This window comes from Ranitomeya imitator, chromosome 5, assembly GCF_032444005.1.
Source record: "Ranitomeya imitator isolate aRanImi1 chromosome 5, aRanImi1.pri, whole genome shotgun sequence".
Classification (NCBI taxonomy): Eukaryota; Metazoa; Chordata; class Amphibia; order Anura; family Dendrobatidae; genus Ranitomeya; species Ranitomeya imitator.
Genome location: NC_091286.1, coordinates 537,788,566 through 537,815,494, shown reverse-complemented (window position 1 = coordinate 537,815,494; position 26,929 = coordinate 537,788,566).

Below are 26,929 nucleotides of genomic sequence, written 5' to 3'. Positions count from 1 at the left end.
AATTCTGGCCAGGTGTCTAATTTGGATGCCCAGTAATCAAATGGGAATGACGGTTGAGGGAGAACGTCGATAAGGGATGAAAAATAGTTTGTAACCATACTGGACAAATGTTGTCTCCTGTCACTTTGAATTGATGCTGCAGTACCTGTCCTGTCTGCGGTCATAGAAAAATCACTCCACAACCTGGTCAGAAAACCCCTCTGGCCAACGCCACTTCTGATTTCTGCCCCTCTAACACCTCTGGTCTGCTGGCCCCTGGAGCTCGTGTGAGAATGATCACGGGCGCTGTGTGCAGGGAATGCCAGAAGCAAACGGTCAACAAGAGTTGATTGTTTTGTTGCTAATATTAGTTCCAAGTTCTCATGTGGCATAATATTTTGCAATTTGCCTTTATAGCGAGGATCAAGGAGGCAGGCCAACCAGTAATCGTCATCGTTCATCATTTTTTTAATGCGTGTGTCCCTTTTGAGGATACGCAAGGCATAATCCGCCATGTGGGCCAAAGTTCCCGTTGTCAAATCTGCGGTTGTGCTTGGTTGAGGGGCAGTTGCAGGCAAATCTACGTCACTTGTGTCCCTCAAAAAACCAGAACCCGGCCTTGCCACGCCACCAATTTCCCGTGCCCCCGGGAAAGCTTCCTCATTAAAAATATACTCATCCCCATCATCCTCCTCATCCTCCACCTCCTCTTCGCCCGGTACCTCGTCATGTACACTGCCCTGATCAGACAATCGCTGACTGTCATCAAGGCTTTCCTCTTCCTCTGGTGCAGACGCCTGATCCTTTATGTGCGTCAAACTTTGCATCAGCAGATGCATTAGGGGGATGCTCATGCTTATTATGGCGTTGTCTGCACTAACCAGCCGTGTGCATTCCTCAAAACACTGAAGGACTTGACACATGTCTTGAATCTTCGACCACTGCACACCTGACAACTCCATGTCTGCCATCCTACTGCCTGCCCGTGTATGTGTATCCTCCCACAAAAACATAACAGCCCGCCTCTGTTCGCACAGTCTCTGAAGCATGTGCAGTGTTGAGTTCCACCTTGTTGCAACGTCTATGATTAGGCGATGCTGGGGAAGGTTCAAAGAACGCTGATAGGTCTGCATACAGCTGGAGTGTACAGGCGAACGGCGGATATGTGCGCAAAGTCCACGCACTTTGAGGAGCAGGTCGGATAACCCCGGATAACTTTTCAGGAAGCACTGCACCACCAGGTTTAAGGTGTGAGCCAGGCAAGGAATGTGTTTCAGTTGGGAAAGGGAGATGGCAGCCATGAAATTCCTTCCGTTATCACTCACTACCTTGCCTGCCTCAAGATCTACAGTGCCCAGCCACGACTGCGTTTCTTGCTGCAAGAACTCGGACAGAACTTCCGCGGTGTGTCTATTGTCGCCCAAACACTTCATAGCCAATACAGCCTGCTGACGTTTGCCAGTAGCTGCCCCATAATGGGAGACCTGGTGTGCAACAGTGGCAGGTGCGGATGGAGTGTTTGTGCGACTGCGGTCTGTGGACGAGCTCTTGCTTCTGCAGGAGGACGAGGAGGAGGAGGAGGAGGAGGGGGTGCGAACGGCTACAGACAACTGTTTACTAGACCGTGGCCTAGGCAGAACTGTCCCAAACTTGCTGTCCCCTGTGGACCCTGAATCCACCACATTTACCCAGTGTGCCGTGATGGACACGTAACGTCCCTGGCCATGCCTACTGGTCCATGCATCGGTTGTCAGGTGCACCTTTGTGCTCACAGATTGCCTGAGTGCATGGACGATGCGCTCTTTAACATGCTGGTGGAGGGCTGGGATGGCTTTTCTGGAAAAAAAGTGTCGACTGGGTAGCTCGTAGCGTGGTACAGCGTAGTCCATCAGGTCTTTGAAAGCTTCGCTTTCAACTAACCGGTAGGGCATCATCTCTAACGAGATTAGTCTAGCTATGTGGGCGTTCAAACCCTGTGTACGCGGATGCGAGGCTAAGTATTTCCTTTTTCTAACCATAGTCTCATGTAGGGTGAGCTGGACTGGAGAGCTGGAGATCGTGGAACTAGCGGGGGTGCCGGTGGACATGGCAGACTGAGAGACGGTGGGAGATGGTATTGTTGCCGCCGGTGCCCTAGATGCAGTGTTTCCTACTACGAAACTGGTGATTCCCTGACCCTGACTGCTTTGGCCTGGCAAAGATACCTGCACAGATACAGCAGGTGGTGCGCTAAATGGTGGTCCTACACTGCCGGAAGGGATGTTGCGTTGATGACTAGCTTCATTGGCCGAGGGTGCAACAACCTTAAGGGACGTTTGGTAGTTAGTCCAAGCTTTCAAATGCATGGTGGTTAAATGTCTATGCATGCAACTAGTATTGAGACTTTTCAGATTCTGACCTCTGCTTAAGGAAGTAGAACATTTTTGACAGATGACTTTGCGCTGATCAATTGGATGTTGTTTAAAAAAATGCCAGACTGCACTCTTTCTAGCATCGGATACCTTTTCAGGCATTGCAGACTGAGCTTTAACCGGATGGGCACGCTGTCCTCCACCAGGTTTTGGCTTTGCCACGCGTTTTGGGCAAGATACGGGCCCGGCAGATGGAACCTGTGGCGATGTTGATGCCTGCTGCGGCCCCTCCTCCTCCTCTGCTTCAGAACTGCTGCCGCCTGCACCCTGTTCCCCCAATGGCTGCCAATCGGGGTCAAGAACTGGGTCATCTAATAACTCTTCTTGTACCTCCTGCGCAACTTCGTCTGTGTCACCGTGTCGTTCGGTGGTATAGCGTTCGTGATGGGGCAACATAGTCTCATCAGGGTCTGATTCTTGATCAGCACCCTGCGAGGGCAATGTTGTGGTCTGAGTCAAAGGACCAGCATAGTAGTCTGGCTGTGGCTGTGCATCAGTGCACTCCATGTCAGATTCAACTTGTAATGGGCATGGACTGTTAACTGCTTCACTTTCTAAGCCAGGGACGGTATGTGTAAAGAGCTCCATGGAGTAACCCGTTGTGTCGCCTGCTGCATTCTTCTCTGTTGTTGTTTTTGCTGAAGAGGACAAGGAAGTGACTTGTCCCTGACCGTGAACATCCACTAACGACGCGCTGCTTTTACTTTTACCAGTTTCACGAGAGGAGGCAAAAGAGCTAGAGGCTGAGTCAGCAAGATAAGCCAAAACTTGCTCTTGCTGCTCCGGCTTTAAAAGCGGTTTTCCTAATCCCAGAAAAGGGAGCGTTCGAGGCCTTGTGTAGCCGGACGACGAACCTGGCTCCACAGCTCCAGACTTAGGTGCAATATTTTTTTCCCCACGACCACCTGATGCTCCACCACTACCACTACCCTCATTACCAGCTGACAATGAACGCCCCCGGCCACGACCTCTTCCACTAGACTTCCTCATTGTTTTAAAAACGTAACCAAACTAACGTTATTTGTTGCAGTCACACAACTTACACGGTGAGCTATAACTTCAGTATGATTTAGCTACCCCTTTACAGGTTGGTGAGACCACAGCGAAAATCAGGCCCAATGTTACACACTCTGTTTTTGGTGGCTGCAAATTAGAGAGATGCCCCACACGCAGGACTGTCACTGAAGCACAAATGTTAATATTAATGTCACACTATTATTTTTTTTTTATTTTTAATTTTTTCAGGAACACTTTAGAAACCCCCCAAAAAAAAAAAATAGATTTTTGCAGGGAGAATTTAGAAAACAAATGTAACAAACTATATGCTTTCTATGGGCCACTGAGTGAGAGATGACGCACACAGGAATCAGGAGTGGCACACAAGCCCAGAGGCCAATATTTTTCTACCAATGATTGATGGAGTTATTTTCTCTGGTAGATTTTGGAACCCAAATCAAGGAAAAAAAATATAGGCTTTCTATGGACCACAATTGGAGAGAGAGAGAGAGAGAGAGAGATGGCACACCCAGGAGTCAAGACTGGCACACAAGCAGAAAGGCCAATATTAATCTCCCACTGTTTTTTTTTGGTTGTTTTTTTTTTTTTTTTTTCAGGGAGACTTTAGAAAAAAAAATAATAAAAAAAATATGATTTTATCAGGAAGAATTTAGAAACCAAATAAAATAAAATGATTTTTTCAGGGAGAATTTATAAAACAAATAAAAACAAAAATAGGCGTTCTATGGCCCACTGACTGAGAGATGACGCACACAGGAGTCAGGAGTGGCACACAAGCCCAGAGGGCAATATTTTTCTACCAATGATTGATGTAGTTATTTTCTCTGGTAGATTTTGAAACCCAAATCAAGGAAAAAAAATATAGGCTTTCTATGGACCACAATTGGAGAGAGAGAGAGAGAGAGAGAGAGAGAGAGAGAGAGATGGCACACCCAGGAGTCAAGACTGGCACACAAGCAGAAAGGCCAATATTAATCTCCCACTGTTTTTTTTTGGTTGTTTTTTTTTTTTTTTTTTCAGGGAGACTTTAGAAAAAAAAATAATAAAAAAAATATGATTTTATCAGGAAGAATTTAGAAACCAAATAAAATAAAATGATTTTTTCAGGGAGAATTTAGAAAACAAATAAAAACAAAAATAGGCGTTCTATGGCCCACTGACTGAGAGATGACGCACACAGGAGTCAGGAGTGGCACACAAGCCCAGAGGGCAATATTTTTCTACCAATGATTGATGTAGTTATTTTCTCTGGTAGATTTTGAAACCCAAATCAAGGAAAAAAAATATAGGCTTTCTATGGACCACAATTGGAGAGAGAGAGAGAGAGAGAGAGAGAGAGAGAGAGAGATGGCACACCCAGGAGTCAAGACTGGCACACAAGCAGAAAGGCCAATATTAATCTCCCACTGTTTTTTTTTGGTTGTTTTTTTTTTTTTTTTTTCAGGGAGACTTTAGAAAAAAAAATAATAAAAAAAATATGATTTTATCAGGAAGAATTTAGAAACCAAATAAAATAAAATGATTTTTTCAGGGAGAATTTAGAAAACAAATAAAAACAAAAATAGGCGTTCTATGGCCCACTGACTGAGAGATGACGCACAGAGGAGTCAGGAGTGGCACACAAGCCCAGAGGCCAATATTTTTCTACCAATGATTGATGTAGTTATTTTCTCTGGTAGATTTTGGAACCCAAATCAAGGAAAAAAAATATAGGCTTTCTATGGACCACAATTGGAGAGAGAGAGAGAGAGATGGCACACCCAGGAGTCAAGACTGGCACACAAGCAGAAAGGCCAATATTAATCTCCCACTGTTTTTTTTGGTTGTTTTTTTTTTTTTTTTTTCAGGGAGACTTTAGAAAAAAAAATAATAAAAAAAATATGATTTTATCAGGAAGAATTTAGAAACCAAATAAAATAAAATGATTTTTTCAGGGAGAATTTATAAAACTAATAAAACAAAAAATAGGCGTTCTATGGCCCACTGAGTGAGAGATGACGCACACAGGAGTCAAGACTGGCACACAAGCAGAAAGGCCAATATTAATCCCCCACTGTTTTTTTTGTTTGTTTTTTTTTTTGTTTTGTTTTTTTCAGGTAGACTTTAGAAAAAAAAATAATAAAAAAAATATGATTTTATCAGGAAGAATTTAGAAACCAAATAAAATAAAATGATTTTTTCAGGGAGAATTTAGAAAACAAATAAAACCAAAAATAGGCGTTCCATGGCCCACTGACTGAGAGAGAGAGAGAGAGATGGCACGCTTAGTACTGGCACACAAGCCCAAAGGGCAATATTAATCTCCCTTTTTTTTTCAGGGAGAATTTCTAAAACCCCAAAAAAAAAAAAAATAGGCTTTCTATGGCCCACTATTTGTGAGAGAGATGGGACGCTCAGGACTGACACAGATGGCACGCTCAGGACTGGCACAGAAGCCCAGAGGCCAATATTAATCTCCCTTTTTTTCTGGGAGAATTTATAAAACCAAAAAAATATTTAAATAGGCTTTCTATGGCCCACTATTTGTGAGAGAGATGGCACGCTCAGGACTGGCACAGATGGCACGCTCACAACTGGCACACAAGCCCAGAGGCCAATATTAATCTCCCTTTTTTCAGGGAAAATTTATAAAACCAAAAAAAAAATTAAATATGCTTTCTATGGCCCACTATTTGTGAGAGAGATGGCACGCTCAGGACTGGCACAGATGGCACGCTCACAACTGGCACACAAGCCCAGAGGCCAATATTAATCTCCCTTTTTTTCAGGGAGAATTTATAAAACCAAAAAAAAAATTAAATAGGCTTTCTATGGCCCACTATTTGTGAGAGAGATGGCACACTCAGGGCTGGCACAGATGGCACGCTCAGGACTGGCACACAAGCCCAGAGGCCAATATTAATCTCCCTTTTTTTCAGGGAGAATTTATAAAACCCCCAAAAAAATTAAATAGGCTTTCTATGGCCCACTATTTGTGAGAGAGATGGCACACTCAGGACTGGCACACAAGCCCAAAGGCCAATATTAATCTCCCACTGTATTTTTATCAGGGAGAATTTATACACCCCACAAAAAAAAATACAGAAAAATGAAAAGGCTTTCTATGGCCCACTATGTGAGAGAGATGGCACACACAGGGATGGCACTCTAGCAGAAATGCCAAATTGCCAATCTTAATCTCCCACCAAAAAAAAAAAAAAAAACAGGGAATGTCTTACAATTACTATCTCCCTGCCTGCAGTAATCTCAGCCAGGTATGGCAGGCAGCTACTATCTCCCTGCCTGCAGTAATCTCAGCCAGGTATGGCAGGCAGCAATAAGGAGTGGACTGATGCACAAATCAAATAAAAAGTGTGGACAAACAAAAAAGATAGCTGTGCAGAAAGGAAGGAACAAGAGGATTTGTGCTTTGAAAAAAGCAGTTGGTTTGCACAGCGGCGTACACACAGCAATGCAGCTATCAGGGAGCCTTCTAGGGCAGCCCAATGAGCTACAGCGCTGAGGGGGAAAAAAAAAAAAAAAAACTTCCACTGTCCCTGCACACCGAGGGTGGTGTTGGACAGTGCAAATCGCTGCAGCACAAGCGGTTTTGTGGTTAATGGACCCTGCCTAACGCTATCCCTGCTTCTGACAAAGCGGCAGCAACCTCTCCCTAAGCTCAGATCAGCAGCAGTAAGATGGCGGTCGGCGGGAACGCCTCTTTATAGCCCCTGTGACGTCGCAGACAGCAAGCCAATCACTGCAATGCCCTTCTCTAAGATGGTGGGGACCAGGACCTATGTCATCACGCTGCCCACACTCTGCGTTTACCTTCATTGGCTGAGAAATGGCGCTTTTCGCGTCATTGAAACGCGACTTTGGCGCGAAAGTCGCGTACCGCATGGCCGACCCCGCACAGGGGTCGGATCGGGTTTCATGAAACCCCGACTTAGCCAAAAGTCGGCGACTTTTGAAAATGTTCGACCCGTTTCGCTCAACCCTATTGATGACATAAGAGCAGACAAGAGTAGCCGGATGAATTCTGAAGTGTACCGGGATATACTTTCAGCCCAGATTCAGCCAAATGCTGCAAAGTTGATTGGACGGCGCTTCATAGTACAGATGGACAATGACCCCAAGCATACATCCAAAGCTACCCAGGAGTTCATGAGTGCCAAAAAGTGGAACATTCTGCAATGGCCAAGTCAATCTCCAGATCTAAACCCAATTGAGCATGCATTTCACTTGCTCAAATCCAGACTTAAGACGGAAAGACCCACAAACAAGCAAGACCTGAAGGCTGCGGCTGTAAAGGCCTGGCAAAGCATTAAGAAGGAGGAAACCCAGTGTTTGGTGATGTCCATGGGTTCCAGACTTAAGGCAGTGATTGCCTCCAAAGGATTTGCAACAAAATATTGAAAATAAAAATATTTTGTTTGGGTTATGTTTATTTGTCCAATTACTTTTGACCTCCTAAAATGTGGAGTGTTTGTAAAGAAATGTGTACAATTCCTACATTTTCTATCAGATATTTTTGTTCAACCCTTCAAATTAAACGTTACAATCTGCACTTGAATTCTGTTGTAGAGGTTTCATTTCAAATCCAATGTGGTGGCATGCAGAGCCCAACTCGTGAAAATTGTGTCACTGTCCAAATATTTCTGGCCCTAACTGTATATAGTCCACAAAGTTTATGAATAGCGGCACCAGGGTTTAATTTATTCAACCCCTTCGTCCGGAGGTGGTGAGACCGATAATAGAGCTTTAGTCAGCCAGAGTACCTGAATAAGCGGTGCTCTGCATGTATAAACATGAAATCTTCAAAATTTAAGAAAAAGCATGAAGCACTCACCATGGCAAGTTATAGAAAGGTCCATTATTGCATGACTTTCATCTTAGATGGCCAGGTGCAAAGGTAGGCAGAGGTGTGCGGGGATAAAACTGGACCCGTTGAAGCGTGGAAACGCGAATTGGCCGTCGTCCTTTCCTTCCTCTGCACAGCTCTGCATACCTTTGCATCTGGCCATCTAAGATGGAAGTCATGCAATAAAAGACTTTTCTATATAACATAAAAAATGGAGGGCACCACCTCACATATAACCTACAATCAGGAATGTCCCGAATCCCCCTCAACATGAATAAAGTCACCAGAAAACCACATAGAAGAAAGACATGTTGTAAAGGAGATCAACAGGACTAAATGGTAAGCAAAAATATCAAAAAGTTTTTATTGCACAACATGATAAGCAAACAACACCGTTAAAAGCAATTAAAAACTACCCGTGATAACAGGAATGCAAAACATATCCCACAGACTGAAGTATAGTAATAACTAGGGTTGAGCGAAACGGGTCGTTCATTTTCAAAAGTCGCCGACTTTTGGCAAAGTCGGGTTTCATGAAACCCGATCCGACCCCTGTGCGGGGTCGGCCATGCGGTACGCGACTTTCGCGCCAAAGTCGCGTTTCAATGACGCGAAAAGCGCCATTTCTCAGCCAATGAAGGTAAACGCAGAGTGTGGGCAGCGTGATGACATAGGTCCTGGTCCCCACCATCTTAGAGAAGGGCATTGCAGTGATTGGCTTGCTGTCTGCGGCGTCACAGGGGCTATAAAGGGGAGTTCCCGCCGACCGCCATGTTACTGCTGCTGATCTGAGCTTAGGGAGAGGTTGCTGCCGCTTCGTCAGAAGCAGGGATAGCGTTAGGCAGGGTCCATTAACCACCAAACCGCTTGTGCTGTAGCGATTTCCACTGCCCAACACCACCTTCGGTGTGCAGGGACAGTGGAAGCTACTTTTTTTTTTTCCCCCTCAGCGCTGTAGCTCATTGGGCTGCCCTAGAAGGCTCCCAGATAGCTGCATTGCTGTGTGTACGCCGCTGTGCAAACCAACTGCTTTTTTCAAAGCACAAATCCTCTTGTTCCTTCCTTTCTGCACAGCTATCTTTTTGGTTTGTACACACTTTTTATTTAATTTGTGCATCAGTCCACTCCTTATTGCTGCCTGCCATACCTGGCTGAGATTACTGCAGGGAGATAGTAATTGAAGGACACTCCCTGTTTTTTTTTTTTTTTTTTTGTGGGAGATTAAGATTGACATTTCTGCTAGAGTGCCATCCCTGTCTGTGTCATCTCTCACTCAGTGGGCCATAGAAAGCCTATTTATTTTTTTGCTTGATTTGGGTTATAAAATCTACCTGAAAAAATCACTACATCAATCAGTGAGAGAAAAATATTGGCCTCAGGGCTTGTGTGCCACTCTTGACTCCTGTGTGCATCATCACTCACTCAGTGGGCCATAGAAAGCCTATTTATTTTTTTGCTTGATTTTGGTTCTAAAATCTACCTGAAAAAATCACTACATCAATCAGTGGGAGAAAAATATTGGCCTCAGGGCTTGTGTGCCACTCCTGACTCCTGTGTGCATCATCACTCACTCAGTGAGCCATAGAAAGCCCATTTTTTTTTTTTTTTTGCTTTATTTGGGTTCTAAATTCTACCTGAAAAAATCAATAAATCAATCAGTGGGAGATTAATATTGGCCTTTGGGCTTGTGTGCCAGTCCTAAGCGGGCCATCTCTCTCTCTCAGATAGTGGGCCATAGAAAGCCTATTTATTTTTTATTTTTTTTATTGGGTTTATAAATTTTCCCTGGAAAAAAAAAAAAAAAGTGGGAGATTAATATTGGCCTCTGGGCTTGTGTGCCAGTCCTGAGCGTGCCATCTCTCTCACAAATAGTGGGCCATAGAAAGCCTATTTATTTATTTTTTTTTGGTTTTATAAATTCTCCCTTAAAAAAAAAGGGAGATTAATATTGGCCTTTGGGCTTGTGTGCCAGTCCTAAGCGTGCCATCTCTCTCTGTCTCTCAGATAGTGGGCCATAGAAAGCCTATTTATTATTTTTTTTATTGGGTTTATAAATTTTCCCTGGAACAAAAAAAAAAAAGTGGGAGATAAATATTGGCCTCTGGGCTTGTGTGCCACTCCTGACTCCTGTGTGCGTCATCTCTCACTCAGTGGGCCATAGAAAGCCTTTTTTTGTTTTATTTGTTTTCTAAATTCTCCCTGAAAAAATAATTTTATTTTCTTTGGTTTCTAAATTCTTCCTGAAAAAATCATTTTTTTCTATTTTTTTTTCCTAAAGTCTCCCTGAAAAAAAAACAAAAAAAAAAAACAAATCAGTGGGAGATTAATATTGCCCTTTCTGCTTGTGTGCCAGTCTTGACTCCTGGGTGTGCCATCTCTCTCTCTCTCTCCAATTGTGGGCCATAGAAAGCCTATTATTTTTTTAGCTTGATTTGGGTTCCAAAATCTACCTGAAAAAATCACTACATCAATCAGTGGGAGATAAATATTGGCCTCTGGGCTTGTGTGCCACTCCTGACTCCTGTGTGCGTCATCTCTCACTCAGTGGGCCATAGAAAGCCTTTTTTTGTTTTATTTGTTTTCTAAATTCTCCCTGAAAAAATCATTTTATTTTCTTTGGTTTCTAAATTCTTCCTGAAAAAATCATTTTATTCTATTTTTTTTTTTCCTAAAGTCTCCCTGAAAAAAAAAAACAAAAAAAACAAATCAGTGGGAGATTAATATTGCCCTTTCTGCTTGTGTGCCAGTCTTGACTCCTGGGTGTGCCATCTCTCTCTCTCTCTCTCCAATTGTGGGCCATAGAAAGCCTATTATTTTTTTTAGCTTGATTTGGGTTCCAAAATCTACCTGAAAAAATCACTACATCAATCAGTGGGAGATAAATATTGGCCTCTGGGCTTGTGTGCCACTCCTGACTCCTGTGTGCGTCATCTCTCACTCAGTGGGCCATAGAAAGCCTTTTTTTGTTTTATTTGTTTTCTAAATTCTCCCTGAAAAAATCATTTTATTTTATTTGGTTTCTAAATTCTTCCTGAAAAAATCATTTTATTCTATTATTTTTTTTTCCTAAAGTCTCCCTTAAAAAAAAAAAAAAATCAAATCAGTGGGAGATTAATATTTACATTTGTGCTTCAGTGACAGTCCTGCGTGTGTGGCATCTCTCTCATTTGTTGCCACCAACAACAGAGTGTGTAACATTGTGCCTGATTTTCGTTGTGGTCTCACTCACCTGTAAAGGGGTAGCTAAATCATACTGAAGTTATAGCTCACCGTGTAATTTGTGTGACAGCAACAAATACCGTTAGTTTGTTTACGTTTTTAAAACAATGAGGAAGTATGGTGGAAGAGGTCGTGGCCGGGGGCGTTCATTGTCAGCTGGTAATGAGGGTAGTGGTAGTGGTGGAGCATCAGCTGGTCGTGGGAAAAAAAATATTGCACCTAAGTCTGGAGCTGTGGAGCCAGGTTCGTCGTCTGGCTACACAAGGCCTCGAACGCTCCCTTTTCTGGGAGTAGGAAAACCGCTTTTAAAGCCGGAGCAGCAAGAGCAAGTTTTGGCTTATCTTGCTGACTCAGCCTCTAGCTCTTTTGCCTCCTCTCGTGAAACTGGTAAATGTCAAAGCAGCGCGTCGTTAGTGGATGTTCACGGTCAGGGACAAGTCGCTTCCTTGTCCTCTTCAGCAAAAACAACAACAGAGAAGAATGCAGCAGGCGACACAACGGGTTACTCCATGGAGCTCTTTACACATACCGTCCCTGGCTTAGAAAGTGAAGCAGTTAACAGTCCATGCCCATTACAAGTTGAATCTGACATGGAGTGCACTGATGCACAGCCACAGCCAGACTACTATGCTGGTCCTTTGACTCAGACCACAACATTGCCCTCGCAGGGTGCTGATCAAGAATCAGACCCTGATGAGACTATGTTGCCCCATCACGAACGCTATACCACCGACCGGCACGGTGACACAGACGAAGTTGCACACGAGCTACAAGAAGAGGTAATAGATGACCCAGTTCTTGACCCCGATTGGCAGCCATTGGGGGAACAGGGTGCAGGCGGCAGCAGTTCTGAAGCGGAGGAGGAGGGGCCGCAGCAGGCATCAACATCGCAACAGGTTCCATCTGCCGGGCCCGTATCTTGCCCAAAACGCGTGGCAAAGCCAAAACCTGTTGGAGGACAGCGTGGCCATCCGGTTAAAGCTCAGTCTGCAATGCCTGAAAAGGTATCCGATGCTAGAAAGAGTGCAGTCTGGCATTTTTTTAAACAACATCCAATTGATCAGCGCAAAGTCATCTGTCAAAAATGTTCAACTACCTTAAGCAGAGGACAGAATCTGAAAAGTCTCAATACAAGTTGCATGCATAGACATTTAACCACCATGCATTTGCAAGTCTGGACTAACTACCAAACGTCCCTTAAGGTTGTAGCACCCTCGGCCAATGAAGCTAGTCAGCAACGCAACATCCCTTCCGGCAGTGTAGGGCCACCATTTTCCGCACCACCTGCAGTATCTGTGCAGGTTTCTTTGCCAGGCCAAAGCAGTCAGGGTCAGGGAATCACCAGTTTCGTAGTAGGAAACACTGCATCTAGGGCACCGGTGGCAACAATACCATCTCCCACCGTCTCTCAGTCTGCCATGTCCACCGGCACCCCCGCTAGTTCCACGATCTCCAGCTCTCCAGTCCAGCTCACCCTACATGAGACTACGGTTAGAAAAAGGAAGTACTTAGCCTCGCATCCGCGTACACAGGGTTTGAACGCACACATAGCTAGACTAATCTCGTTAGAGATGATGCCCTACCGGTTAGTTGAAAGCGAAGCTTTCAAAGCCCTGATGGACTACGCTGTAACAACCCTACGAGCTACCCAGTCGACACTTTTTTTCCAGAAAAGCCATCCCAGCCCTCCACCAGCATGTTAAAGAGCGCATCGTCCATGCACTCAGGCAATCTGTGAGCACAAAGGTGCACCTGACAACAGATGCATGGACCAGTAGGCATGGCCAGGGACGTTACGTGTCCATCACGGCACACTGGGTAAATGTGGTGGATTCAGGGTCCACAGGGGACAGCAAGTTTGGGACAGTTCTGCCTAGCCCACGGTCTAGGAAACAATTGGCTGTAGCCGTTCGCACCCCCTCCTCCTCCTCCTCGTCCTCCTGCAGAAGCGAGACCTCGTCCACAGACCGCAGTCGCACAACCACTCCATCCGCAGCTGCCACTGTTGCACACCAGGTCTCCCATTATGGGGCAGCTACTGGCAAACGTCAGCAGGCTGTATTGGCTATGAAGTGTTTGGGCGACAACAGACACACCGCGGAAGTTCTGTCCGAGTTCTTGCAGGAAGAAACGCAGTCGTGGCTGGGCACTGTAGATCTTGAGGCAGGCAAGGTAGTGAGTGATAACGGAAGGAATTTCATGGCTGCCATCTCCCTTTCCCAATTGAAACACATTCCTTGCCTGGCTCACACCTTAAACCTGGTGGTGCAGTGCTTCCTGAAAAGTTATCCGGGGTTATCCGACCTGCTCCTCAAAGTGCGTGGACTTTGCTCACATATCCGCCGTTCGCCCGTACACTCCAGCCGTATGCAGACCTATCAGCGTTCTTTGAACCTTTCCCACCATCGCCTAATCATAGACGTTGCAACAAGGTGGAACTCAACACTGCACATGCTTCAAAGACTGTGTGAACAGAGGCGGGCTGTTATGTTTTTGTGGGAGGATACACATACACGGGCAGGCAGTAGGATGGCAGACATGGAGTTGTCAGGTGTGCAGTGGTCGAAGATTCAAGACATGTGTCAAGTCCTTCAGTATTCTGAGGAATGCACACGGCTGGTTAGTGCAGACAACCCCATAATAAGCATGAGCATCCCCCTAATGCGTCTGCTGATGCAAAGTTTGACGCACATAAAGGATCAGGCGTCTGCAGCTGAGGAAGAGGAAAGCCTTGATGACAGTCAGCCATTGTCTGGCCAGGGCAGTGTACAGGACGAGGTAGCGGGCGAAGAGGAGGAGGAGGACGAGGAGGATGATGGGGATGATTATATTTTTAATGAGGAAGCTTTTCCGGGGCCACTGGAAATTGGTGGCGCGGCAAGGCCGGGTTCAGGTTTTTTGAGGGACACAAGTGACGTGGATTTGCCTGAAACTGCCCCTCAACCAAGCACAACCGCAGATTTGAGAACTGGAACTTTGGCCCACATGGCGGATTATGCCTTACGTATCCTCAAAAGGGACACACGCATAACTAAAATGATGAATGATGACGATTACTGGTTGGCCTGCCTCCTTGATCCTCGCTATAAAGGCAAATTGCAAAATATAATGCCACATGAGAACTTGGAACTAATATTAGCAACCAAACAATCAACTCTTGTTGACCGTTTGCTTCTGGCATTCCCTGCACACAGCGCCCGTGATCGTTCTCACACGAGTTGCAGGGGCCAGCAGACCAGAGGAGTTAGAGGGGCAGAAATCAGAAGTGGCGTTGGCCAGAGGGGTTTTCTGACCAGGTTGTGGAGTGATTTTGCTATGACCGCAGACAGGACAGGTACTGCAGCATCAATTCAAAGTGACAGGAGACAACATTTGTCCAGTATGGTTACAAACTATTTTTCATCCCTTATCGATGTTCTCCCTCAACCGTCATTCCCATTTGATTACTGGGCATCAAAATTAGACACCTGGCCAGAATTGGCAGAATATGCATTGCAGGAGCTTGCTTGCCCGGCAGCTAGTGTCCTATCAGAAAGAGTATTCAGTGCTGCAGGTTCAATACTAACAGAAAAAAGGACTCGTCTGGCTACCCAAAATGTAGATGATCTAACCTTCATTAAAATGAACCACAACTGGATTTCGAAATCTTTTGCCCCACCTTGCCCGGCTGACACCTAGCTTTCCTATGAAAAGGTCTTGCCTGTGGACTATTCTGAATGCCTTTTCCAATCTCGTAATTTTCTGCACCTGATTGTCCAGCATACGACATGTTTACACCTCACTAAATGGCCAAACTCACCACACGGGGCCGTGGTATCAACACTTGGCGACAGCACCCGTGAGAGTGCAGTTTGTCTGAAGAGGTGGGTGAGCCCGCTTTTGGTCGACGGCACTGCCACTGGGTCCCTCCTAGTACAATAAAGTGTCTCTGGCGGTGGTGGTGCGCACCCAACGTCAGACACACCGTTGTAATATGAGGGGCCCTGGGCCTGTACCGCCGGCCACAAGACAGTTTCCCCCCACCCCAGCTCAAACAGTGCTCTACCACTTGCAAAATTATCTCACAGCTCCACCAATGTTTAGTCTATGCGCTGACATCCTTCAATGCCTGCCACTGACAATACCATTGTATTGACATTTTTGTTATGCTAGGCCTTCGATGCCTGTCTGTGGTCACTCCTTCCACTAGGCCTCCACTGACCACACCACTGCTGCCCGTGTACCCCTGGAACCAATTTAAAATTGCCTACAGCCATGTGTTATTATTTTAGGCCTTCGATGCCTGTCTGCGGTCACTCCTTCCACTAGGCCTCCACTGACCACACCACTGCTGCCCGTGTACCCCTGTAACCAATTTAAAATTGCCTACAGCCATGTGTTATTATTTTAGGCCTTCGATGCCTGTCTGCGGTCACTCCTTCCACTAGGCCTCCACTGACCACACCACTGCTGCCCGTGTACCCCTGGAACCAATTTAAAATTGCCTACAGCCATGTGTTATTATTTTAGGCCTTCGATGCCTGTCTGCGGTCACTCCTTCCACTAGGCCTCCACTGACCACACCACTGCTGCCCGTGTACCCCTGGAACCAATTTAAAATTGCCTACAGCCATGTGTTATTATTTTAGGCCTTCGATGCCTGTCTGCGGTCACTCCTTCCACTAGGCCTCCACTGACCACACCACTGCTGCCCGTGTACCCCTGGAACCAATTTAAAATTGCCTACAGCCATGTGTTATTATTTTAGGCCTTCGATGCCTGTCTGCGGTCACTCCTTCCACTAGGCCTCCACTGACCACACCACTGCTGCCCGTGTACCCCTGGAACCAATTTAAAATTGCCTACAGCCATGTGTTATTATTTTAGGCCTTCGATGCCTGTCTGCGGTCACTCCTTCCACTAGGCCTCCACTGACCACACCACTGCTGCCCGTGTACCCCTGGAACCAATTTAAAATTGCCTACAGCCATGTGTTATTATTTTAGGCCTTCGATGCCTGTCTGCGGTCACTCCTTCCACTAGGCCTCCACTGACCACACCACTGCTGCCCGTGTACCCCTGGAACCAATTTAAAATTGCCTACAGCCATGTGTTATTATTTTAGGCCTTCGATGCCTGTCTGCGGTCACTCCTTCCACTAGGCCTCCACTGACCACACCACTGCTGCCCGTGTACCCCTGGAACCAATTTAAAATTGCCTACAGCCATGTGTTATTATTTTAGGCCTTCGATGCCTGTCTGCGGTCACTCCTTCCACTAGGCCTCCACTGACCACACCACTGCTGCCCGTGTACCCCTGGAACCAATTTAAAATTGCCTACAGCCATGTGTTATTATTTTAGGCCTTCGATGCCTGTCTGCGGTCACTCCTTCCACTAGGCCTCCACTGACCACACCACTGCTGCCCGTGTACCCCTGGAACCAATTTAAAATTGCCTACAGCCATGTGTTATTATTTTAGGCCTTCGATGCCTGTCTGCGGTCACTCCTTCCACTAGGCCTCCACTGACCACACCACTGCTGCCCGTGTACCCCTGGAACCAACATCAGAAAATATAAAAATAAGTATTTTGCTTATAAAAAAGAAAATACTGGAGAGATATCAAATGCAGACATTTTAACATTAAAAACAAACACATACAACAAAAATCTGGTACAGTACTAAAAATGGCCACCAGCTACAATAACTTTCTCCTGCAAGTAGTTAACTGAAAGGTTTTTTCAATTTTAAACACAGATATGGCATCCACCGAGTGTTGTCCTGTCGCATCTTCTTTATATTATTGCCAAGAAGATGCAAAACAATGAAAATAATAAAATCATTATTTACCAAAAAAATAGAGTAAGTCAAAACCACATTGCAAATAAACATTCATTACAAATAAAGAAGCAGGGCGCGTCCGAGGGTGAGTATATACCTAATAAGAATATAATCACCCTCGGACGCGCCCTGGTTCTTTCCGACAGCCTTCCTTCCTAAGAATCAGCCCTTCCGTGGTGTAGAGAGAGGGTTTGTTACACTCCAAGGTGTTCCCCAGGTTGCCTTTCCTGAGCTTCGATCTTCCGGCTCTCGTTTAGTAGTTGTTGGAAACTACGCTGCATTGGGCCTACAAATTGGGTATGGGGTGTAGAGAGATGGTGTGTTCCACTCCAAGGTGTTCCCCAGGTTGCCTTTCCTGAGCTTCGATCTTCCGGCTCTCGTTTAGTAGTTGTTGGAAACTATGCTGCATTAGGCCTACAAATTGGGTATGGGGTGTAGAGAGATGGTGTGTTCCACTGTAGAGAGATGGTGTGTTCCACTCCAAGGTGTTCCCCAGGTTTCCTTGCCAATGCTTCGATCATCATGCTCTCGTTTAGTAGTTGTTGGAAACTACGCTGCATTAGGCCTACAAATTGGGTATGGGGTGTAGAGAGATGGTGTGTTCCACTCCAAGGTGTTCCCCAGGTTTCCTCTCCATTGCTTCGATCTTCATGCTCTCGTTTAGTAGTTGTTGGAAACTACGCTGCATTAGGCCTACAAATTGGGTATGGGGTGTAGAGAGATGGTGTGTTACACTCCAAGGTGTTCCCCAGGTTTCCTCTCCATTGCTTCGATCTTCCGGCTCTCGTTTAGTAGTTGTTGGAAACTACGCTGCATTAGGCCTACAAATTGGGTATGGGGTGTAGAGAGATGGTGTGTTACACTCCAAGGTGTTCCCCAGGTTTCCTCTCCATTGCTTCGATCTTCCGGCTCTCGTTTAGTAGTTGTTGGAAACTACGCTGCATTAGGCCTACAAATTGGGTATGGGGTGTAGAGAGATGGTGTGTTACACTCCAAGGTGTTCCCCAGGTTGCCTTTCCTGAGCTTCGATCTTCCGGCTCTCGTTTAGTAGTTGTTGGAAACTACGCTGCATTAGGCCTACAAATTGGGTATGGGGTGTAGAGAGATGGTGTGTTCCACTGTAGAGAGATGGTGTGTTCCACTCCAAGGTGTTTCCCAGGTTTCCTCGCCAATGCTTCGATCATCATGCTCTCGTTTAGTAGTTGTTGGAAACTACGCTGCATTAGGCCTACAAATTGGGTATGGGGTGTAGAGAGATGGTGTGTTCCACTCCAAGGTGTTCCCCAGGTTTCCTCTCCATTGCTTCGATCTTCATGCTCTCGTTTAGTAGTTGTTGGAAACTACGCTGCATTAGGCCTACAAATTGGGTATGGGGTGTAGAGAGATGGTGTGTTACACTCCAAGGTGTTCCCCAGGTTTCCTCTCCATTGCTTCGATCTTCCGGCTCTCGTTTAGTAGTTGTTGGAAACTACGCTGCATTAGGCCTACAAATTGGGTATGGGGTGTAGAGAGATGGTGTGTTCCACTCCAAGGTGTTCCCCAGGTTGCCTTTCCTGAGCTTCGATCTTCCGGCTCTCGTTTAGTAGTTGTTGGAAACTACGCTGCATTAGGCCTACAAATTGGGTATGGGGTGTAGAGAGATGGTGTGTTCCACTGTAGAGAGATGGTGTGTTCCACTCCAAGGTGTTCCCCAGGTTTCCTCGCCAATGCTTCGATCATCATGCTCTCGTTTAGTAGTTGTTGGAAACTACGCTGCATTAGGCCTACAAATTGGGTATGGGGTGTAGAGAGATGGTGTGTTCCACTCCAAGGTGTTCCCCAGGTTTCCTCTCCATTGCTTCGATCTTCATGCTCTCGTTTAGTAGTTGTTGGAAACTACGCTGCATTAGGCCTACAAATTGGGTATGGGGTGTAGAGAGATGGTGTGTTACACTCCAAGGTGTTCCCCAGGTTTCCTCTCCATTGCTTCGATCTTCCGGCTCTCGTTTAGTAGTTGTTGGAAACTACGCTGCATTGGGCCTACAAATTGGGTATGGGGTGTAGAGAGATGGTGTGTTCCACTCCAAGGTGTTCTCCAGGTTGCCTTTCCTGAGCTTCGATCTTCCGGCTCTCGTTTAGTAGTTGTTGGAAACTACGCTGCATTAGGCCTACAAATTGGGTATGGGGTGTAGAGAGATGGTGTGTTACACTCCAAGGTGTTCCCCAGGTTTCCTCTCCATTGCTTCGATCGTCCGGCTCTCATTTAGTAGTTGTTGGAAACTACGCTGCATTAGGCCTACAAATTGGGTATGTGGTGTAGAGAGATGGTGTGTTCCACTCCAAGGTGTTCCCCAGGTTGCCTTTCCTGAGCTTTGATCTTCCGGCTCTCGTTTAGTAGTTGTTGGAAACTACGCTGCATTAGGCCTACAAATTGGGTATGGGGTGTAGAGAGATGGTGTGTTCCACTGTAGAGAGATGGTGTGTTCCACTCCAAGGTGTTCCCCAGGTTTCCTCGCCAAGGCTTCGATCATCATGCTCTCGTTTAGTAGTTGTTGGAAACTACGCTGCATTAGGCCTACAAATTGGGTATGGGGTGTAGAGAGATGGTGTGTTCCACTCCAAGGTGTTCCCCAGGTTTCCTCTCCATTGCTTCGATCTTCATGCTCTCGTTTAGTAGTTGTTGGAAACTACGCTGCATTAGGCCTACAAATTGGGTATGGGGTGTAGAGAGATGGTGTGTTACACTCCAAGGTGTTCCCCAGGTTTCCTCTCCATTGCTTCGATCTTCCGGCTCTCGTTTAGTAGTTGTTGGAAACTACTGTGACGCCCAGGAGACCGGGATACCCAGCACCGGACCAATGGAGTCTGTCTCTTGAGGGGGATGTCACGGGTGGCTTGACCCGGTGCTGTGGCCTTAGGCAATGCACAGTGTAAGGGGTATCATGAGGGGACAGGCACTTACTTGATCAGCAGCAGGTTCTCCCAGCGGTGACGATCCCGATCCTGGATAGATGGCTATTGTCCAAATGAAAGACTGAGGCACTGAAACGTTTAACCAGTTTACTTTAACATAAAAGGATTTACAACCAGTCCTGTCACCGGGGTCTGTATGGGAACTCTGAGTTACTTTGACCCTGCCGGGGTCTTCGCCTCTTATTGTGCGCAATTTCTGTGTGGCCCTGCTGCTGTATGTGAACTGGCTGCCGGCCCAATCTGTCCCCTCCGGGTCCTGGTTCGACGGGCAACCCGAGTCCTTTTATCGGCTTACCCCCTCCAGGAGTACCGCTGAACTCTGTGTCTGTTGCTGCGTCCGACCCTAGTGAAGCTGATATCACCTCACGTTTTTCCGGTTGCTGTATTATATATAATGAATACAGCCACGGATCCGGTATCCGTCTTTGCGCCTGTTCTGGGTAGTGATTAATGCTACCCGGTTCTCACAATGTCCTTTTTCTCTATCCCTCTTCTCCTCAGGCCGGTGATTTAGGCCTGGTAACAGTCACAAGGCTGTTAGAGATTCAACTGTATGACCTCTCACTTTCAGCTCCTTGGCCCAACTGCCATTTCTTCTCTCAGACCAGAATGGATCAAGGGGAGTCTCTGGAGCTCCCCCTTCTGGCCGGAGGTGGTAGTGCAGTCTTGCTATTTTAGTATTTGTACTTACTGTCAGTAACTATTTTTGTGGCAAATACCCCTAGGGGTGCCACATTCCCCCTTAGTTAAGAACAGTACTCCGGGACTGTGGGACAATAACATTTTGAAATAACAATTAATATGTACAGAGTCTTAAAAATGAAAAGTTACAAAAACCACTCAAGGAAACAAAAATAGAGTTCTGTAAAAAGTCACTTCAAATAGCGTCCATTAATACAGTTCTATCCTTGAAGGTATTAGGAAAGGCACTGTACTTAGTGTCCAGGAATTTAGTTCCATTTTTCCAACGGAGTTATCAATATAAAGTCTAAAGAAAGTTCAAAAAGAGCAAAAAGCAAAGTTCAAAAAGCAGTCTTTCCGAAGCTTTGATTTAGTGCCTCCGGGCTGATAAAAAGTTCAAGAATATGCAATAAGTTCATACAGACAAGTCTCTGTAGGCACTGGGCTTAAACGTTGCAGACTGATAACAATGACTATACTACATTTTCTGTTTAACTATATACGGCATAACATATATACAATTCACATTATGAGCTTTATAGTTGGTAATCTGCATACCTGGCCGGTAATTGACCCTGGGTACTACGCTGTGATCTACGTAATAGCGGTGTCTCTTCATGTGGTGTACTACTGTCTACTGCGGATGTAGTATCTGCCCGCTCTGCTAAAGATAATTCCACGACTATGGAGTTGGCAAGTCCACCGTGAATGGGATTACTCTGACCAGGAATCTGTTCTTCCTGGCCTGGAACCTCCTGTAGTACGGGGTCAGCCTCTTCCTGTCTTGGGACTTCTGGTATTGGGTTCGGTGTTGGGTAAAAGGCCACCATGGGAACCACTACTGCACCATGGTATGTTAGTAGGGTTTTGGGAAAGTCTCCTATACAGGTGTGATACACTTCCTCTTCTTTTTCCTTTACTGGTTGAACCTGTATGGGTTGAATAACTTCTGGTTCTGGCTGGACAACGTCTGGCTCTTTCAATGCTTCCGGACATAATTTAAGATTGTCTCTTGACACTAGTACAGATGTTAAGCCTCCGTTTTTGCTAATGAGACACATTTTAGGATTATCCACTCTTGTTGGTAAAACTGTGTAGGGTACGGCTTCCCACTGATTGTCCAGTTTATTGGTTCGACGATTTCTCTTAAGCACTTGGTCACCCGGTCTTAATGGGGTCGCTAGAGCATTCTGGTTGAAAGTTCGCTCTTGTCTTTCTCTAGTTTGCTGAAGGCTTCTTTCCACACTCTCTTGCACTTGGCGATACTGCTTTTGCCGTATGATATCCCAATTGGAGTCTTGAACTTCTGCGTCTGGTTTCAGAATTCCCATTTCTAGATCGATTGGTAATTGGCCGGGTCTTGCACGCATAAGATAAGCTGGGGTGCAGTTGGTGGAGCTCACCGGGACATGATTATACAGATCCACCAAGTCAGGCAATTTCTCTGGCCATTGATTCCTTTCTGTCTCAGGTAAAGTCTTTAGTAGGTCTATTACAATATGGTTCATCTTCTCGCATAAGCCGTTTGTTTGTGGATGATAGGCCGTCGTCCGGATCTTTTTGCAACCATACATATTACAGAATTCTCTGAAGATCTCTGATTCAAAGGCTGTACCTTGGTCGGTGAGAACCTGTTCCGGATATCCATGGGGTCTAAAAAAGTACGTTTGGAAAGCTTTGGCTGCTGTTTTTGCTGTCAGATCTTTTACGGGTACTACTACCAAGAAACGTGAATAATGGTCCACGATGGTCAAGGCATAGACATAGCCGGACCGGCTTGGTGTCAACTTCACGTGGTCCATGGCTACAAGTTCAAGTGGTTGTTTGGTGATTATGGGCTGCAGTGGTGCTCTTTGGTTCTTTTGATCGTTTCTTCTGAGGTTGCACGGGCCACAATTTCTGCACCACTGTTCGATTGATTTTCTCATCCCGACCCAATAAAATCTTTCTCTTAGAAGTACTTCTAACTTTTTCCAACCGAAGTGACCAGCACCATTATGGTAAGCTTCGAGGACCATCTTCACATCTTGTTTAGGCACAATAATCTGCCAAACCAATTCATGTGTTTTCGGATTGGTGTATCTTCTACAGAGCTTCCCTTGATACAGGAACATTTTGCCTCTCTCTTTCCAGAGTTGATGCGTCTCTTCTGGGGCATCCTCATCGGGATATGCACTTTGCTCAGTCAACAGTTCCTTCACCAACTTCACAGCCGGATTGCTGTCTTGGGTGTCAGCCCATCTATGGTGTACTAACGGATTAAAATTCACCTCTTGTTGTTTCTGATAGGTACTTGACTGATGATGTTTTGCCTTGGGACGATGGAAGGCTGGTAGTTCAATTTCTTCAAGCTCCCCCGTTTCCTCTTCTACATCTCTCAAGTGTGGCATCCGGGATAGGGCATCGGCATTTCCATTCTTGCGACCTGCTCGATACTTGATTATGAAGTTGTAATTAGATAACCGGGCTATCCATCGCTGTTCTAACGCACCTAATTTGGCTGTGTCCAGGTGGGTCAACGGATTGTTGTCAGTATAGACAATAAATTCTGCAGCGGCCAGATAGTGTTTGAAACGCTCCGTCACAGCCCAAACTACTGCCAGTAGTTCCAATTTGAAGGAGCTGTAATTTTCTGAATTTCTTTCAGTAGGCCGGAGCTTTCTACTTGCAAAGGCGATGACTTTCTCCCGACCTTCTTGCTTTTGTGACAGCACCGCTCCTAGTCCCACATTACTGGCATCGGTGTAGAGGATGAAAGGTTTATGGTAATCTGGGTATGCCAGAACCTCTTCTCCGGTTAGTGCCTTCTTTAGTTGTTCAAAGGAGTCTTCCCTTTCGTCGTTCCACTGAAAAGGAGGGTTTCGGTTTGAAGGTTTCTTCGTCTGCCCTACCAAGGTGTCTTGCAAGGGTGCTGCCAACTTGGTAAATCCTTTTATAAATCTGCGATAGTAACCCACCAATCCCAGGAATTGTCTCACTTCTTTTGCGCTGGTAGGTCTTGGCCAATCCCTTATGGCGCTTATTTTCTCGGGATCTGGTGCTACTCCCTCCGAACTCACGATGTGTCCCAGGTACTGTACCTTTGGCTTGAGAAGGTGACATTTGGATGGCTTGACTTTCATGCCATACCTGGATAAGGCTTCGAACACTTCTGCCAGGTCTATTAAGTGTTGGTCGTAAGTCTTTGAGTAGACGATCACATCATCTAGGTACAGGAGGACGGTCTCGAAGTTCTTGTGTCCGAGGCAGCATTCCATCAGCCGCTGGAAGGTACCGGATGCGTTGCAGAGTCCGAACGGCATGCGATTAAATTCACATAGACCCATTGGTGTGGTGAATGCCGTCTTTTCCTTATCTCTCTCAGCCACAGGGACTTGCCAATACCCGCTTGTTAAGTCTAAGGTGGAAAAATAATTAGCAGATTTCAAAGCAGTTAAGGACTCTTCTATCCTAGGCAAGGGGTAGGCGTCTTTATGGGTGATGTTATTAATCTTCCGGTAGTCTACGCACATTCTCATGGTTCCGTCCTTTTTTTTGACAATCACTAGAGGGGCCGCCCAGGGGCTACAGCTGTCTCTTATTACCCCGGCCTGTTTCATTTCCCTCAGCATATCTTTTGCACATTGATAGTGAGCGGGCGGTATGGGTCTATATCTTTCTTTTATTGGGGGATGGTCACCTGTGGGGATTGTGTGTTCTACCCCTTCTATCCGTCCGAAGTCCAATGGGTGTTTACTGAAGACTTGTTCATATTCCGTCACTAGCCTATACACCCCTTGTTTTTGATGGGTAGGTGTTGAATTTATGCCCACGTGTAGCTGTTGGCACCAATCCTCAATGTCTCCATCTGAGCCATTGCCTTCCACCTGACAGGTTGGTTCTAAGGGCTCAATGGTTGTGATGGCATTGTTGTCAACAGTATATAGCTTTGCCATTGTAGCATACCTTGGCAAAGTGACCTCTTCCTCTCCACAGTTCAAAAGTCGTACCGGTACTCGTCCCCGGTGTACCTCGACTATCCCTCGTGCTGTGAGTATAGTGGGCCTGCTGTCGGTGTACACTGGTTCTATTAAGGCTTGATAATCTCGTCCCTTAGTACCAATGGCTGCTCTACACCATACCAGCATTTCTGTTTTTGGTGGGATTACAATAGACGTTGCATCACTTACCCTCACACTGCCGATTTCTCCACCTGCAACTTCTACCTGTTGCCTTAACATCAATACTTTTATTTCCCTCCGGAGAACTCTCTGCTGGCAGGATTGGGCAGTTTCAGCAATTTGCTGTAAGACAGAAATGACTTCGGAAAAGCAGTTCTCTAACACATTCATTCCTATCAATACAGTTGGTTCACAGTTCCGCCGGTCAACATCAACAACAATTATACCCTGTTTCTTCAGTTCTACTTTACCAATCTTTATGGTCATCTCCCTGAATCCTAGTTTCGGTACCAACTTACCACTACTGGCCCATATATCTAGTTCAACATCAGAGGGCCCTTTATCAATATTTGCATCAGCCCAGTACCTCTTATAAAGGATATACGGTATAGATGAAATCTGGGAACCTGTGTCCAGCAAAGCGTTGAGGGGAATTCCGTCCAGCACGATAGGGATAATGGGTCGTCCTCCGATGTACCTGTCGTGCCAGGGTGTTGGGCCTTGAAAGTTCATTCCTGCGAAGCGGCCCGCATTCCCAGGGGATTCCCGTTTAAATCACAATCTCGTGCAAAGTGGCCCGGCTGCTGGCAACGGCGGCAAATGGGCTGTCCATCCGGTTGGTAGCGGTCGCGGGGTCGTCCTCTCCATGTCCGGTATCTCCGGGGTCTCATCCATGGAACATCCTCTCTACAGTTTGCCAACTCCATCTTGTGTCCTCTCATCTCCTGCATGGTTTTAGCCATTGAAGCAACAACATCAGCTAAAGAGTCAAGCTTTTGTTGAAGAGCCTCATTAGTACTGGGCCCCAGGGGCTTAGCAATGGCCCCAGACATAGCTGATGTCACTGGCACTCCCTGTTGTTGAGGTGCCTCTGCCATGGGTTGCGCAGGATCCTGATCCCGAGGTGCCTCTGCCAGCTGGAGACGTATAGCGCTCTCCTTTAATTGGGCAAATGTCAATTCAGGGTTCTTAAAAACAAGCATGCTCACATGCCCCCGGTGAGAAGGGGTGTAGAGTCCCTCAATAAATTGATCTCTTAGCAGTTTATCCGCTCCGGTGTTAAAAATGGGTTCAGCCATTGTAAGTGATTTAAGGGCTTCCTGCACGTTTAAGGCAAAGTCTCTCACGCCCTCATTAACTTTTTGTTTGCAATTAAAGAATCGTATTTTAGCTTTGCTGCTGGCCGTGGTTTCAAATGTAGCTTTTAATCCAGCAAATATGCGTTCAACAGTGCCTTTTAGATCAGCTGCCCATGCTGTGACTTCTCGCTTAGCATGGCCACTTAACTGCATCATCAGGAGACTAACATGCTGAACTTCACCCACAGGGAACATGTCAAAATGGGCCAGCATCTTTTCTCTGAAATCGTCAAGGGTATTAGGCTCACCTTCATACATTGGAAGCCATGGGCCACCCGGGGTATATGGCATCAGCATCGGCATGATGGGTGCCACTCCTTGCACCGCTGCGCTGCCGGACTCTCTATTGACACTCTGTCTTTCAGCTGCATTAGCGTTGCCGGGTGCTGCGGCGTCTCCGTGCTGCGACATACTGTGCCCCCTTAGTTAATCCGGACCCTTCCGGTCCTCCGCTTCCGTCAGGATAGTGTAGATTCGTTCCGCTGTGCAGCAGGATCGATTTTCCCCTTGCTCTGATGTCAGAGCGCTCAGCTTGGTGCCGCCCACAATGACACGCCCCCTGCTGCTCCCACCCACCGCGCTCTGTAATGGCGGATTCTGATGTTTTTCAGTTAGACTGGGGCTCAGGTGATGGCGTAGCTCAATTAACAGTATCGTGCCTAACGGTTATGAAGTGATTACCTCAGGGGATGGCGGCCATCTTTACT